Consider the following 10943-nt stretch of genomic DNA (forward strand, 5'->3'; position numbering starts at 1 on the left):
AAGAAGACTCAAGCGTCTAAGCTTGGGGATGCCCAAGGCATCCCCTTCTTCATCAACTTATCAGGTTCCTCCCCTGAAACTATATTTTTATTCAGTCACATCATATGTGCTTTACTTGGAGCGTCTGTGTGTTTATTTTTCGTTTTGTTTTTGTTTGAATAAGATGGATCCTAGCAATCCTTGATTGGGAGAGAGACACGCTCCGCTTTTTCATATGAACACTTGTTCTTCGTTTTACTTTTAATGTTCAATGATAAAAGTTGGAAGCTACAATACTTATCTTTATTTGGTTGGAAGTAGAAAATGCCTCATATGTCTTGGACAATTTGACACTTGGCAATTGTTTTGAGCTCTCAAGTATGATTAAGTTTTTGCATGTAGTTTAAACCTATTAGTGGAGAACTACCGTAAAGCTTGTTAAAATTGGTTTGCATAATTGATCTCTCTTAAGGTCTAGATATTTTCTGGTAAAAGTGTTTGAGCAACAAGGAAGACAGTGTAGAGTATTATAATGCTTGCAATATGTTTTTATGTAAGTTTTGCTGTACCGGTTCATACTTGTGTTTGCTTCAAACAACCTTGCTAGCCTAAGCCTTGTATCGAGAGGGAATTCTTCTCATGCATCCAAAATCCTTGAGCCAACCACTATGCCATTTGTGTCCACCATACCTACCTACTATGTGGTATTTCCTGCCATTCCAAAGTAAATTGCTTGAGTGCTACCTTTAAACAATTCAAAATTTATCACCTCTGATTTGTGTCAATGTTTTATAGCTCATGAGGAAGTATGTGGTGTTTATCTTTCAATCTTGTTGGGCAACTTTCACAAATGGACTAGTGGCTTCATCCGCTTATCCAATAATTTTGCAAAAAGAGCTGGCAATGGGATTCCCAGTCCCAAATTAATTAACCAAAATAGACACTCCTCCATGGTATGTGATTGTTGGACGGCACCCGAAGGATTCGGTTAGCCATGGCTTGTGTAAGCAAAGGTTGGGAGGAGTGTCATCATAATAAAACTAAAATAAAAAGGCACTCCTTCATGGTATGAGATTGTTGGCAGGCACCCGAGGATTCGGTTAGCCATGGTTTGTGAAAGAAAGGTTGGAAGGAGTGCCACACAAAAATAAAAATAAAATGGGAGCCGCTCTTTGAAGGTTTGTCTGGCAAGGGGGTTAGAGTGCCCACTACCATTCGTTGACAACAACAAACACCTCTCAAAACTTTACTTTTTATGCTCTCTATATGTTTTCAAAACCAAAGCTCTAGCACAAATATAGCAATCGATGCTTTCCTCTTTGAAGGACCATTCTTTTACTTTATGTTGAGTCAGTTTACCTACTTCCTTCCATCTTAGAAGCAAACACTTGTGTCAACTGTGCATTGATTCTTACATACTTGCATATTTGCATTCATCATATTACTCTATGTTGACAATATCCATGAGATATACATGTTGAAAGTTGAAAGCAACCGCTGAAACTTATATCCTCCTTTGTGTTGCTTCGATGCCTTTACTATGAACTTATTGCTTTATGAGTTAACTCTTGTGCAAGACTTTTGATGCTTGTCTTGAAAGTACTATTCATGAAAAGTTTTGCTATATGTTATCTATTTGTTAGCAACTATAGATCATTGCCTTGAGTCACTTCATTCATTTCATATGCTTTGTAATAGTATGATCAAGGTTATGTAAGTAGCATGTCACTACAGAAATTATTCTTTTTATCGTTTACCTGCTCGGGACGAGCAGGAACTAAGCTTGGGGATGCTGATACGTCCCCGACGTATCCATAATTTCTGTCGTTCCATGCTTGTTTTATGACAATACTTATATGTTTTGCTTGCACTTTATGATGTTTTTATGCGTTTTTCGGAACTAACCTATTAATGAGATGCCACAGTGCCAGTTCCTGTTTTCTGCTGTTTTTGGTTCCAGAAAGGCTGTTCGGGCAATATTCTCGGAATTGGACGAAATCAATGCCAAACCTCCTATTTTTCCCGGAAGGCTCCAGAACACCGAAGAAGAGTCGGAGAGGGGCCAGGGGGCCACCACACCACCGGCGGCGCGGCCAGGCCTAGGCCGCGCCGGCCTAGGGTGTGGCGCCCCAGTGCCCCCTGCGCCGCCTCTTCGCCTATAAAAGCCCTTTCGACCTAAAAACGCAGAACCAATTGACGAAACTCCGTAAAGACTCCAGGGCGCCGCCGCCATCGCGAAACTCCAATTCGGGGACAGAACTCTGTTCCGGCACCTGCCGGGACGGGAAGTGCCCCAGGAAGCCATCTCCATCAACGCCACCGCCTCCGCCATGCTCCGTGAGTAGTTCCCCCATGGACTACGGGTTCTAGCAGTAGCTATGTCGGTATACTCTCCCCCATGTACTTCAATACAATGGTCTCATGAGCTGCCTTACATGATTGAGATTCATCTGATGTAATCGGTGTTGTGTTTGTTGGGATCCGATGGATGATACATTATGATTAGTCTATCTATAAAGTTTGTGAAGTTATTGTTGCTGCAATCTTGTTATGCTTAATGCTTGTCACTAGGGCCCGAGTGGCATGATCTTAGATTTGAGCTCTATACTTATTGCTTAGATTGTATCTACAAGTTGTATGCACATGTCACTGTCCGGAACCAATGGCCCCGAAGTGACAGAAATCGGGACAACCGGAGGGGATGGTAGTGATGTGAGGATCACATGTTTTCACGGTGTGTTAATGCTTTGCTCCGGTACTCTATTAAAAGGAGTACCTTAATATCCAGAAGTTTCCCTTGAGGCCCGGCTGCCACCGGCTGGTAGGACAAAAGATGTTGTGCAAGTTTCTCATTGCGAGCACGTACGACTATATACGGAAAACATGCCTACATGATTAATGAATTGATGTTCTTTCTTAATGCCTTTGATTCCTATCAATTGCCCAACTGTAATTTGTTCACCCAACACTTGTTACTTGTTATTGGAGAGTTACCACTAGTGTAGATCGCTGGGAACCCCGGTCCATCTCTCATCATTATATACTTGCTCTACATGTCATTAGAAGTAGTATCAACTATCTTCTCGTGCCATTGCTCTCATATTGCTATTCTTCATTGGCTGTATTATCGTTACCTCTGCTCTCATATTACTGCTACTTTCACATCACCCCTGTTGCTAGTGCTTTTCCAGGTGCAGCTGAATTGACAACTCAGTTGTTAAGGCTTATAAGTATTCTTTACCTCCCCTTGTGTCGAATCAATAAATTTGGGTTATACTACCCTCGAAGACTGCCGCGATCCCCTATACTTGTGGGTTATCAGAGGGTCGGCGGCACATGTGTATTCTCTTGTGACCGTGGGTGATGGATATCGGGGCAGGAAACCCAGGCGGTTGACATTTATACACAGAGGCAACGACCTCGTGGAGCTACGTGGAAAGCGACTCTATGAGCCAAGTCGGCGGTTGGGCTTGCTTTGGGTGGAAAACCTGTGCTACTTGGCGGCGGGGTTGTCGGGTCGGTGTAGGCATAGCATAGAGGCCGTCTTAATTTATGTCGGGACGGAGGCCCCAAATGATTTTTTTTTTGAGATCAGCCCCAAATGAATTGGTACATCAGTCATGGTGTACGGATGGTGGCTCTATGTAGCTTGATTTGTGAGCAATTGGTTCGTGCGGTGTTGCAACTAATAGATAAGCGGTGGCATGCCCCCCCCCCCCCCCCCCAAGCCGTTGTCGGTTGAGTTTGAAGGGCGTGGAGGAGCAATGGAGGCCGAGATGGCGGGCCCAAGTGTTTCACAACTTTCAGGCATTTGGCATTGTTCCGTGTGGACGATGATCAGGTGGAATTCAATGTGGGCCGTTAGTGTGCCACGTGAAGCAATTGGCGTAGATTCATTTGGAGTGCTTGCTTCTCCACCTTTATTGAATAGTACGGGGGTCTTCCGTTGCTCCTATAACAGTCATGCTTTCTTCTCTCCCCTTGATTTTGGTTTGTACGGTTGTCATTTGTTGGTGTGTTCATTGTGGCGCCGACAAGAGTGGGCTTGGGCCCTTGTCGTACCAGACAGTTATCTTCTTGTCAATCGATGAAACGTGCAGAGCTTTTGGCTCGTGCTTTGGAAAAATAAATAATAGGAGAACCCATATATACATGAATATAAAGTGAGCTCAGTAGCACCGTCGAAGTTAAAATGAATATAAAGTGAGCTTAATAGCACCGTCGAAGTTAAAATGGCATCGAGGTTTAGTGCACGGGGTGTATGTTTCGAGTGGCTTATGCATTGTCTTACAAAGTGACTACTCCGCCACTGAAAGTGAGCATACATTTTCCCGGTCTCCGCAAGCCATTCATGCTTCAGCTGTCATGTAAGCGTGTTGCAGCCCAGAGTCCATAGGATCCCGAGTCTGGTATCCAAAGTACTCCAAACCGTGAGGACATCTCTCAGACTTTACGTGACGCTAGATCGCTAGCTAGTGGAGTTGAACACACACACACAAGCCGTAACGCATTTGGAAGGCGCCACATTTCAGGAACGATGAAACTCATAGACTCGCGCGCGGCTGGCCAGGTTTCGCGGTTCGGTTTCGGTTCGCCCGCGACCTCGCACAAAAAAATGAAACCGTTAGTACTCGCCCGGGTGCTCCTTTGAGCTTTTTTTTACCAACCCGTTGTCTTGTCCGGCTTGAGCCGGATTAGTCCCGTTTAATCGTTTCCATTTTATGAAGGAACGACCTCTGCCAAATATTTTGTCTACTAGTACCAAATATTCTGTTTAGCTTGCCTTTTACTAATACGGTGATTTGCGTGGAGGCTAATTACTGCGCTGATTTAATCAAAGATTTTCCTGCCAGAAAATGATCTAGTACTAACCAAAGATTTCCAGCCGGGCATTGTTTAGCAGGGTTTTTAATAGGGGGTGATATTCGCGGAGGCGAATTACTGCACTACTCCATATTCGCGGAGCCGAGTACCAAAGTAAATATTTCCACGTGCACGTGTTGTAGTAGTACTAGTAGCCTGTTTTCTTCGCGAGGAGGCAGATTACTTCTCCGGATTAAAGATTTTCCACCGCACGTTTGTTTAGCAGGGTTTTAATGCGAGCGATTTACTACCACCGCACTTTTTTTAGCACGTTTGTAGTAGTAGTACCAGTACGTCGAGGTGATTTTCCGTGATAAATGGAAGATTTTCACCACGCTTTGTTTAGCCCGTCTTGAATGCAGACATATTTTTACCTGGAGTAAAGAATTTGTCTTCATCCACCCGCCTACCAGAAAAAGATTTGGGCTTAATAATTCAGAAAATTACGAGCCCATGCCACGGTCCATTTTTGTAAGGGTATATGCCGCAGGCCATGGAGTATACTCTTTTTTTAACGGGAATTGGGGCCTCAAAGGACACCAAAGGCTGCATTAACTCATCGTTGGTGGGTACAATTTACATCCAGGACGTTGAAAGAATGGAAATACGTCTGGACCTTAAAACCAAAAGGAAAAAAACACGATCTAATGCTAGGTCGTCTCCACCGGAGTTGAGACTCCACCGCCGGCCGCCTTTACACCACCGGGGACACACCACTTGGTGACGAGAAGGTGTTGGAATCCGACGAGAACCTCCATGAAGAGCCTCCACAGAGGAGGTTGAGATAACACTGACACATCAGCGTCTAGAGGGGCCGCCTATTCGGTCAAGGATCGCGGCAACGAACATTGCCGCCATGTAGAACACTCCAAACTGCAGCACGAGAAATTCCCACCATATGATCGATGCACTCGCCGATGCGTCGAGCCGCTCCTTCCCCTCGCCACCGAGGCCGGCCGGAGGAAGCTTCAAGACACAACAACAACAACACACCAACAAATGGCCAAAGGATTCAACCTTATTGGAGGAGATGGCGGTGCTCCTTGACTCCCTCATCTTTGACCATTGGAGCCAGAGAGAAGTGAAGAAGAACCCTACTGCACAATAGATATGGTCGTGGAAATCTTCATATTTCAAGCCAACCTTCGTGGTACGACAGGAAGAACATGCAAAATAAACCATCCGCAAACTCAATAGATCTATGGTGCATGCACTATACAAGCAGCCAAAATTCCTCGCAGTACCACGGATGTACGCACATTGAAGCCAATGACCTTGGATTTGAGCCTTAGCGCTATTGTTGCCCTTGCCAAGCAGCTTGAACCAGGGAAAACGCGTCCTTGCCGATGTCGATGTAGGCTTGCTCGATGAAGGCTTCGATTGCCCGCTCTTCCGTCACCGTCGCAGTGGTCTGGGATCTACCAGCGGCAATACAACCACCGGTGGCGTGAGGAGAGAGAAGGGAGATGAGAGGACGCGTGAAAACGACGGCGAGTGAGGAGGGAGAGTGGGTGGTGCCGCGGTTGGGGGCTTTATGGCGCGTTTTATTGATGCATCGCGGCGTCTCATGCTTTTCCCGATGCGTGCACGTTATTTTCACGCTAGGCTCGCTAGCGCGTGGACGCGGAGGAATGGTGGAATTGAGCGTGCCTCGCGAGCTAACTTTTGCGTGCACCTAAGCTGCTTTAAGAAACGTGTTGTGTAGGGAATCTTTTTCTCCGTGGACAACCAAGCATACAAAACTTATCCAGTGCACCCTGACTGTCACGAGATTTCACGACGGCAGAGAAACCGATTGATGCGCGCGCGATGCAGGTGAGGCCGTGAGGAGCAAGCAGGCGCCATGCAAATCCTACGTGCTAATCCATTTTTGGCCTAGTGAAGTGTGAGCCGGTCCGAGTGGCGATCTCGATCGGAGCTCAGAATATCCGTGCTGCAAACCCCCAAAATTGGTAAAGCACCCTAGTGACCGTACTAGCTAGTACCTCTGCTGGTCCGAACCCCCTGATTCGATCCCTAGCCTACTGCACTCTTGTGGCAGTTCATCTCGGAGATATGTCTGCCCGTAGCAGTCAGGTCAAACACGCACTCGATAGCCGGCTAGCGGAAAAGACTGCGATCGATGGGATATGATTGCTAGCGCAGCGTGGAGAGCTGATCGATCGATCGGAATCTCTAGATCCCTCTCCATTTCCTTTTTCCATTCAGCCTACTTCTTAGCTTTGTTCCATCAGTCTAAGGCAAAGCTTAAGTGGTTTGCCTACCTTAGAGCATCCCCACTCGTCTCCCCGACGAGGCCTCCGATCGACGTTTTTTCCATCCGGACGGCGTAATTCGGCCCAGTCGCGCCCCCGGTTCCTCGTTTTTGTCCGGATTTGGCCCTAAATCCATCCGGAGAGCCCACGCCAACCCCGGTCCCCCGAGGCGCGCTCGGGGACTCCGGACGAGTGAAAAGCGGGGAAGGACCCGCTCTGTCGACGACTGGACACACGAACCCCACTCAAAATCTCTCCCACCCCTCGTATCTCTGTCGCCGCCGTCACCACCCCGCCGGCTTGTTGCCCAGATTTCGCCGCCCCTCCTCCCCACCTGCCTATATTCCGCCGTCTTTCGACGACGGCCTACCTGGCTGCTCCTCCGCCGGCCTGTTTTCCGATGACGGCCTACTCCTCGTCGTTTGCGGCTCGGGTTCCCTCGATCACACCCGTCAGGTGTTCGTCCATTTGCCTCGCCGGCCATGGACTCGGACGAAGAGGAGGAGCAGATGCCTCATTGCTATGCGCCAGGAGATTCGAGACTCTACAATGCATCAGCAGCTGCAAGATGATCTGGTGGAGCACATATGGACGCTCCGAGGCAACGCCAACGCCGATGCCAACTAGTCTGTCATAATTTGTTTCAAAAATTGTGAAATTGTGTGCTTCATTTGTTTCAGCACTTATTAAACATTGTACTGATTATCGCCGAATTTGTTTCAGCAATTTTCGGACTCTTGCTCGCCGAACTTGTTAAATTTTATGTCGAATTAGTTTAAAATATGTCAAATGGTCGAGGTTGGGGGTTTCCTGCCGGGGGGACGGCTGGAACTTAGGCGCTCCCCAGGCCAAATTTTCGTCCAATCCGGACGAAAATTTCGCCGGATTTGGGCGTGGGGAGCGCCAACGAGTGGGGATGCTCTTACCCACTTGATGAAAGGGAACAAACTTCGTTTCCTTGGCGGCTTTATGGATGGATTCAGTCAGCCTCACTCCTTCCTTTTGAAAAGTGACGCTTTGCGTCTTCGCTTCCGAGGGTTAGGGTATAGGCCATTTCGAGCATTCTTGGATGGAATTATGGTTGTACAGTAGTATAATATATACGTGTATAATATGTAGGAGCTGATGATCATATACCTCGCACGTGCTGAAGCGTAGCTCGTCCTGCCCTGGAGCACGGCGCCGAGCGTGGCGATCCGTACGCCGAAATGGAACGAAAACGGCAGTGCAGCCACTGAGCCCATGCAAGAAAAACCAGGCGATGACGGCAAAGCGATGCTCTGATGAAAGCATGTCGGGAGTAGCACTGTACTTTCTTTCCCTTGATTCTTTCAGTAGGTGCGTGGACCGAGTTTGGATTATTGTTGACTCGCGAGCATGTCACTCTCAAGGTAGCTTCTGTGCCGTCCGCACGTCACTATCTTTACGATCGATCAGAGTTTGCCGGTCAAAAAGCTGAGTAGTACTCCGTAGAAAGGATGGTGTAGCTAGGCACTCCATTGCTACTTCCCGACTGATCGGTATCTCCGTAGATGGAAATGGAATGTATAACATCGACCGTGGACGTGTACTCGGTCCTCGTCTTGGTTTATATACACACACGGAGTACGTTATGTGTAGGAGCTGATCATAGGCATTCACGTGCCCAGCCCTACATAGCCGTGCGTGATGACCCGTACGCCCCAAATCCCTCGATCCAAAGCACTAGCGCTGAGTGCTGACCATGTAAGGAAAACCAGGCGATGGCGGCAGGGCACAAAAAGGGCTACGCTTCGCATGTGCATCCCCGCGACAAAGCGATGCTGATCAAAGCACGTCGGTACCACGTCTCTGCTTTCTCTCTCTGCATTCTTTCGGGACCCTGCGTGGACCGACGTTAGCCGGGGTTGAACCCTCGTGGACCCAAACGCAGGAACGCTTGAACACGAGCGAGCATCAGTTCCATGACAATCTTACGGCATATGTAGCGGCTCCTATCACAAAAAATGTCTGTACGGGGAAAATAATTAATTATGAAGCGGAGGGAGATATTGTAAGGATTTCAGATCAAGCAGGAGTAATGGGCTAAATCAGCACTATTCCAACAATTGGGAGGAGACGACACTTACAATGATGTCATTGATCTCCCGCCTGCTCCACCCAATGGGACTAAACGAGGTAACCGAGAGACAGGAAGCGGGATAGACACTGCCCATGGGACGCATCGATTGATCAATTTACTCTAACTAAGCCCATGGTATCAGCATGCGCGATGGAAATGGCCAGCAGCATGCATGCAGCTGCGAGAATCCCTCTGTACAGCTATTTGCACGCCTCGCGCTACAATCTGGATAGGTTGGACCAAACTGCTAATCCAAATGTCACTAATCGGGATCTAAAACCCGGGTGATACGAGAATCCAACCTGATCCTCTCGGGTGTTTGCTCGATCTTTCACATCGAGACAACCTGGTAGTAGATACGCTCAATTACGCGCGGAATGTAACCTGAAGTAGAGGATAAATCCAGCAACATGATGGACATCACCACACCTCAAACCAATCTATAATCCTTTATGAACACAAGAATCTCCGCAACAACTTTATTAGATAAACAGCGGAGCCGTCCCCGGAGGGATACTTCACCAAGCACACACACGCGATAGCGTTTAGACTAAGCTCAAACGTGTTCTCCCCTAACCCTAGCCGTCCAGCACCCTTATATGAGGGGGTGGCTGGGGTGCCCCACTAGGTGGGCTGACCTGGTATGGTTTGGAAAGGTCCAAAACCAAACACAACACTAATTTAACCATAACATGACCTGCCTACATTATTTCCTAACATAGAATGAATGACACAACCTTAGACTTAATTATTACATAGCGTAGGTCGTCCTAGTGTGTCAATCCTAAATCCTCGATGGCGTATCGCCTAGCTTGGTGGAGTCCTGAAAATGGGCTTCACCTTGGCCTTCATGCCCGTATCATCCACCCCCCCCTTCAAGAAGTGTTGTCCCCAACGTGTGAGGGTCTTCTGGAAAAGGTGACGTGATATGAACATCACACGTCCATGCCGTCTTCAAGTCTTGCCTGCCTACCACACCACATCCTCCCTCTCGGCGTGCTTGACTTGATACAACACTTGGCGCCTCTTTTTTTCTCCACATGAGCTTGGACTTCGGCGCCAATACCTTCTTCTTATGAGGTGTTGATGGAACCATGTGTTGCTGAATATGAACTTTCTTTGTGCAACCCTGCAAACGAGTAATGCCACGACCACAAAGTTGTCAAACACAACCATCATTGCCTCTATGCATCCGCGGTGTCGTGGAAAACTGGACTGCAGTACTTCTAGCACGGTATTGCCGCTGCCCACTATCTCCTCTAACGCGCTCGCCTCCCACTCCTCCCACGCGCATCTGCAGCATATGCACTAAAACACCATAAGCACAAACATCATCAGTAATACTGATACCAACACAAATTGGAACTGTAGCACATGCTGCAACATCCTCATCAACGATAGGCTTAACTTCAACCGGCTTGTCACCAACAAATATTGGCTTGTGATCTACAGGCTTGGCTAAAATATCACCAGCAAGTTCAGCACGCATGTGTCCATGCACCACGAGGTGCCATCTTTGGTGCCCATCTCGTTGGTGCGATCTTGGGTGGTAGCCGTGGCCCTGGTTGCCATTACTATTAGAGGTAGATGACATCTACCCCGCACTAGTTACCGCACTCTCCATATGTTCATCTCTTTTTACCAAAATCAACAGTGCCACCGATACTGGTGAACGCTATTTGCCCTCAACTCTTGCACCGTAGGTGGCCTCCAGCGTAGACTGGCTTGGACCGTGTGACCAACTA

The sequence above is a fragment of the Lolium perenne genome, chromosome 6 (genome assembly GCF_019359855.2).
Source record: "Lolium perenne isolate Kyuss_39 chromosome 6, Kyuss_2.0, whole genome shotgun sequence".
Lineage (NCBI taxonomy): Eukaryota > Viridiplantae > Streptophyta > Magnoliopsida > Poales > Poaceae > Lolium > Lolium perenne.